This window comes from Pimephales promelas, chromosome 6 (assembly GCF_988280905.1).
Source record: "Pimephales promelas chromosome 6, fPimPro1.hap1.1, whole genome shotgun sequence".
In the NCBI taxonomy this organism is placed as follows: domain Eukaryota; kingdom Metazoa; phylum Chordata; class Actinopteri; order Cypriniformes; family Leuciscidae; genus Pimephales; species Pimephales promelas.
Genome location: NC_142774.1, coordinates 23,136,817 through 23,143,329, shown reverse-complemented (window position 1 = coordinate 23,143,329; position 6,513 = coordinate 23,136,817). Strand labels below are relative to the sequence as shown.

Genomic DNA, 6,513 nt, shown 5'->3' with positions numbered 1-6,513 from the left:
TCCATTTTCCTTTCGCAGATATAGCAAATTTAATTCGGGAGCTGTGACGTCATTCTCCACCCCATTTCTTCTGAATCGCACACAAAATGTGTCTTTCGTTTGTGCTTGGTTTGTGCTGATTTGTGCCGTTAAAATTAACATGGTATCTATATCCCCTCCTTTAGAAATATCAAATATAATTCGGGGCAGTGACGTCACTCTCCACCCCACCTCGTCTAAATCGCACCAAACCGGTGTCGTTTGTTTGTGCTCAATTTGTGCCGGTTTGTGCCGTTACGATGAACATTATGTATTTTTCCCCTCCTTAGAAATAAAACATTGGATTCGGGACAGTGACGTCACTCTCCACCCCACCTCGTCTAAATCGCCCCAAAACGGTGCCTTTTGTTTGTGCTCGATTTGTGCTGTTTTGTGCCGTAGAAAGAACCATAATAAATTATACAATTCTTCAGACATCCCAAAATCTTTGGAGGAGTACTGATGAGTGACGTCACGAAAGCAAGCCGCGCTCTCCATCTCGTCTACAAACCTGTCTGGTGCGTTTGTGCTCGCACAGGGCCGCGGCTGCTGTCATTGTTCCTTTCTTCCTCTTTAGATACGGAGACTTCGTCAAGCTCAAGATAAAAAAAAAACGGTATGTGATTGAGTGACCCGAATCACTTAAAAATGCACGTTGTGTGTCAGTTTTTTTTAAAAAACTTTGTAATAATAATCTCCTTTGTTAGCCTATTATGTTTTTTTTATTCAAATCGAGCATAATTTATCAGATGGAAGTTTAGGCTAGTTTTATACGTGTAGGCTATTATCTTGGCCATATCTAGGCCTCGGCCTATATTGAATATGATAAAATTATCAGAGAATTGTAACATTCTCTGAAGGAGAACGTGAACCAAAGACAGGTGAGCAGTGTTTCTGTTTGTTTAAAATGTTTTTAAAGCAACTAATCGAGGACTGTTACTTGTTAGTTTGCTGTTCTTAGCTGGTTTAACATCTTCCCAGTCATTTCACCGCACTAAACAAAGAAAGACGAGATTGTATTCATTGTGTGGGTGAAGAGTATTCATTTAATACCAGCAAACCACCTGGTTAAAGTTTCTCATTCTCATTCTCTCTCAGCTGAGCAGACAACATATCCAAACTGGTTTCCTTTTAAATGCAAAGATGAATGTAAAAATAACAGAGCGGTTTCTGTGAAGAATTTACAAATATTTTTTTAATGAACCATAAAATAAGAGAACTACAAAACTGTTTCCAAGAGAAGTCTTAAAATGAATAGATCTGGGTACAAATAACAGAACAGAACATTTACTAAAGAAATATATAACTTCTGTTCAAGAAATCATGGAACTGTTAAAACAGGCATAATGTGAATATAGATAATGTAGATTAAATAGAAAAACAATATAGACCATTCTCTTATTGATTATGAACTAATTTCTGCAGAGACCAGTCCAAGAAATTGTCCATTAATCAATGGTTTTAGTCCTCCTTTGTGAACAACATCACATGGGGTTGTATTTTGGTTTTTGCTGAGACTGTTTATACATGGTCACACAGGTCATCATATTTCTCCCAGGCAAAAGAGTTTCTCCTACAGTAAGCCACGTAATGTCCAAGAGATTTCCTGGTTGGTCCTGGAATGAATGCAACAACCCCTCGCAAAGTGAACCGCTGATTGTCTAGCTCCATGTCGACAGGGATTTCAGACAGTGGATGGTTAGTATCACTTGTTTCAATGCACAGTAGTTGTCCAGGTATGCATCTGTGTGTGACAGAGCCATTGCAGAGGAATTTCATTGATTGATCATCATTAATTTTCCAGCTATCTGGACACTCTTGGGGGGATTTCAGTGGCTTCAGACACTTGGACCTGTTGAGATGTAGCCCATCTTCCAGTGCTGCTTGGAGGCTTTTCAGTCCACCAGTTTGTAGAATATCTACATTGACTGGTAGGAGATAGATGGTTCTTGAAGATTTGGTATTTCGGCTGCAGTATGGAGAAGAGCACTCAGCTGTAAGTGTTGCACTTGGCATTTGCTTCATTGTTGATTCAATTATGTTAGCAACATTGCAATCCGCATTGACCTGCCTCACACCTGATTTTAGATGAACACACTGAAATGTATCCAACAGCATTTTTGCCCTCTTTGCGTAAGCATCTTTTCCAACTCCTTTTGTGACTATGGTCTTTACCAAATCAAACATTTCAGATTTTGAGAGCTCTTTGTCGAGATAATGACAGAATGATCCGCTGTCACAGAATGCCGAGCAAAGGCACTGGCAAAAGGAATCAAAGGCACAGGTATTATTTACACTTACAAGCATTTTGTCTACCATGATGGGCTTATTAGCCTGGTAGTTGCCATTTTTCAAGACATGAATTCTTGTATTTTTTCTTTTCAGGTTTATGTCTGCATGCAACCACTCAGAGCAAGGGGTCAGGTAGGACAGTCGCTTTTTTGGAGGAACACCGAGACCTTTCCAGTTTTCAACAGGGTCTTCCTCCACTAATTGTTGCCTAACTTCTGTGTCCTGCTCACTGTGGGCACTTTTTGTCTTCTGACTCTTTGTCTCAATGTGCTCTGTGTTCACCGGTGCAGATGAAATCCTCATGTTTCCCTCAAGAAACTCAAGGTGGCGTATGACAAAACGGTCAAGTCGGATGGGGAGGCTTTCATGTTTGAAAAGGCCATGTTTTATGTTTTTAAATTCAGCCTCAACATTTGCAGAGCTTGCTGTGTTGTGTACGCTTTTGAAGTGTGGAACCATCACAGCTGTCCAAAGGGGTAGGTAGCATGCCATTCTTATCATATTTGGGACAAGCTCTGGAAGGAAATGAAGATTGTCTCTGTCACCATGATGTGCGGCAATCATCTTACTTTCTTCACAGATTTCTGTAACCCATGTTTTCAGATCTGTGGGGAGTGTCTCCTCGACTCCCGTCACCTCTGTTGAATGATCATCTTCAGTGACACATGGCAAGACTCCCTCTGCAAATCGTCTCTTTAATTGTGCTTTGCATGTTTCCGAGGCAACAGGTGAACCTTTGTCATCGTTTCCTTCTGATTCACTGAAGGCAACAACTGCAATGGAATGAATGAGCTCTCTTGCATCTTCCAGTGTATCAGACTGTAAAAGTTGTGCCATGGCTCGTAGATAGAATTCTCTAACTCTGTTTCCTCTTTGTCTTAGGCATTCCCACCGGCTAATGAGCTTGATGCAGTGTGCAACATCTACTCTGATGAAGCAAGGTGGTAGCTTTGAGTCTTCGGGTTTCCTTGCCAGCACTCCAAAGCACTGATTGATGTATGTTTTCAGGTCTGGGTAAGGAGTGAAGGCTTTAACCAGTGCTCCAAGCAAAGCCAAGGAGAAATCACAGACCGCCTCTTTGGGCACAGCAGCACCTGCTCGTTGCCATTCCGTGAGCCAGTTGGCAATAGAATTGATGGTGTGGCTCTCTGATAGCATTTGCACTACTGGAATATGATCTCTCTGTGAACACAAAACTCCTTGATACAGGAAGACATGTCCAGAATTGCCACAGGGTCTTCTCAGTCTTTTCACAACTGTACCTGTTGCATCAAAACTCACAAATGAGCCAGAGTACTTGGATTTCATTTGATACACTTGCATCTGAGATGGGGTCCAATAATGGCAAAAAAACCTGTCAAGGCCTATGTCATGAATGCTTCCGTTGTGGGGTACACTGTATTTTAGTAGATGCAATGACATGATTGGGTCTTTGTCTCCAAGTTCTTTGTCACCCATCTCTTGTTTGGCTTTTCTTAATGTTGCCAGATTTGGCAGGTGGCTAGGCTCTGGGTCACCAACATCCATCATTTTGTAAGCCTCAGCTGCTCGCCATACATGTGCTGGTTTTCGGCCTTCCCAGAGTTCTTTAGAGACACGTGTTCTCAGATCCCCTGATAACTTCCGTTTTGCTTTGCCAGTATGGAGACTTTCATCAACATTACGGATTATGCATTGAAGCACAACTGGTTCATTGTCCACTGGCATGTTCTCTGCTGTTATAGACAATTGTGCGTCACACTCGGTGCAGTTCCCAATTATGTCTATGTAGTGAGATGCATTATTTGGATACATTTTTGCCCTTCTGAATCTAAGAGTGCATGAGGTCTTGATATTTTTCCATATCTCTTCATACAAGACGTGTGTCCATGCACCACGTTTCAGGATGGTGTATTCTCTTTTGTCATTGTAATCAACCTTTTCAGGCCAGATTTCCACCCATCTCTGATGAGAGAGACTGATCTCAAATGTAATGTCGTAGCATTGACTTTTGTCTGCCTTTGACACTGCTGAATGAAAATCTGCTGAGCTTTCTTGTGAGTTGTCACTGTTTGGACCTTGATCTTGGGTATCTGTGTCGATTTTGCATAGCTCAAGGATTTGCCATATATTGTGCCTATTTGTCTTCACAATAGTATAAAGGTTCTTTGGTGAAACTTTGTTATTTAGTTGTTTGCTTAAATCTGCCCACACCTTTTCTGTGGGAACTGCTATGTTTGTTCCTGTAATAATCTTTTCCTTTGCAGCACTGATGACTTTGATGATGTCATCACGTCCACAGGCTGGTTTCCTAGGCATCTGATCAAAACAGGAATTATGTTTAATGTAGTTTTTAATAAAGTAGTTGGGCCAAATTAACTACCTCGTGTGTGTGTGTGTGTGTGTGTGTGTGTGTGTGTGTATATATATATATATATATATATATATATTACTGTGGTTTGAATAAGCATGTAACCTGTTGGTAACAAGTATGTATGTGTATATATGTATATATACATATATATATATATATATATATATATGAATAGTTCAGATGCAAAAGCCTCTAAGTGCCATTTGAAATTTTCTCCTAGAATGATCATTTTTATCAAGATTGTATATTTAAGTTCTGTAATTTAACTTAAATGACAATTAATAGGCAATCTTCATTGCAATTTAAGTGAAATTACTGAACTTAAATATACAGGCTTGATAAAAATGATCATTCTAGAAGAAAAGTTCAAATGGCACATAGAGGCTTTTGCATCTGAACTCTTCATATATATATATATATATATATATATATATATAGGGAGTGACTTAGTCGCCATTCACTTAAACTGTATCTTTTTTTTCAAAATCAGTTCAAGTTAATGATGGCTGAAATAAAAACATATGGGCTATGCAATTTATATGTATATAGTCCAATTGTTCTGAGGTCATTCAATTAGATTTACCTTAGAACATCTTGTCATCCATCCTATATTGGTCGTGTTTGGATATTGCAACTTTTTTTATAACTAGAGAATCCATCATTCGGTGGCTTTAAAGAACATACAGAATTTTCAATATTTCAGTAAAAATCTCATCTCAAAGTCATTGTTTTCTGTTACTCTTTAAATCCAATCACATGGATCACCTAGTCAATGAGTTCAGAAAAAGATTTACTTATAATCCTTTGGTGAATTAAATCAACTAAATCATTACAAAAGAGCATGAAAAGACAACACATTCTCCAGTTATATGAAAAGTAGCTGATAACTGAATAACTGAACTTGGCCAGTACAGGATGGGTGACAATTTTTTCTGTGAATTTGTTAGATTTTAGTCTGTTCACATTTGTAAAGTTAATTATATGACTTCACAGAGGATTAAATGGAACAGATGCCACTTGTATATTGCTTTTTGTAATTTCCTCTGCATAACATCAAGCTTTTTGCCATGAAATGTGCATTGCTGTACATATCTTAACTAATAACTTAATATATTTTATGGCATGGCATAAGAATCTAGGTCTACTCTTATTAATATGACAAATGGAGGATCATTTGGACATGATACATTTAGCTGATGGCCCAAAATTAATAAAAGGTTTCACATCTTTGACATGTCTGTCAATTTCTTATTTTTTCAAATTATCCTGTAAATTTTATTGACCAGCACTGATGATTTTAGTACTTTTTTTAGTATTTTATCTCAGAGCACATGCTTACCTTTTTCACAGCCAGATGCCTTTTCCTGTTTTGTTTTCCCATGCAGTGCTTAGGGTAAACAAATGTTTTTAAGGGGGCAGAAAGACTTGTGTCTGTAATGAAATGTCTGTAAACTGAAGCCTTTAGTATTCAGAAAACTTAAGACAGTACACAACTTTTTTTATTAATTTTTATTTTTTTTATTGGACAAAATTACAGCATCAGTCACATGTAGGCTTGATCCAGGGTATTGGGCTACATTAATATTTCATAGTGCATTGGAGATTTTATAAAAACCAAATGTCAATATCTAGCACAAATCTAGACCAAAACATTTCCGTATCTAAAGAGGAAGAAAGGAACAATGACAGCAGCCGCGGCCCTGTGCGAGCACAAACGCACCAGACAGGTTTGTAGACGAGATGGAGAGCGCGGCTTGCTTTCGTGACGTCACTCATCAGTACTCCTCCAAAGATTTTGGGATGTCTGAAGAATTGTATAATTTATTATGGTTCTTTCTACGGCACAAAAC

General features: G+C 38.6%; 1 long non-coding RNA gene across 2 annotated transcripts; it reads left to right on the top strand.

Annotated features, from left to right (window-relative positions):
• The first annotated feature begins 1,324 nt into the window (after positions 1-1,324).
• LOC148978573 (uncharacterized) lies at positions 1,325-4,690 on the top strand. 2 transcript variants are annotated; one of them, XR_016168870.1, is made up of 6 exons: positions 1,325-1,716; positions 1,823-2,302; positions 2,404-2,442; positions 2,601-2,786; positions 2,891-3,038; positions 3,193-4,690. It is a non-coding gene; the product is annotated as an uncharacterized LOC148978573 (long non-coding RNA). The 2 variants fall into 2 exon arrangements; XR_016168869.1 differs by having other exon boundaries at positions 1,326-1,716; positions 2,914-3,038.
• Positions 4,691-6,513: the final 1,823 nt, after the last annotated feature.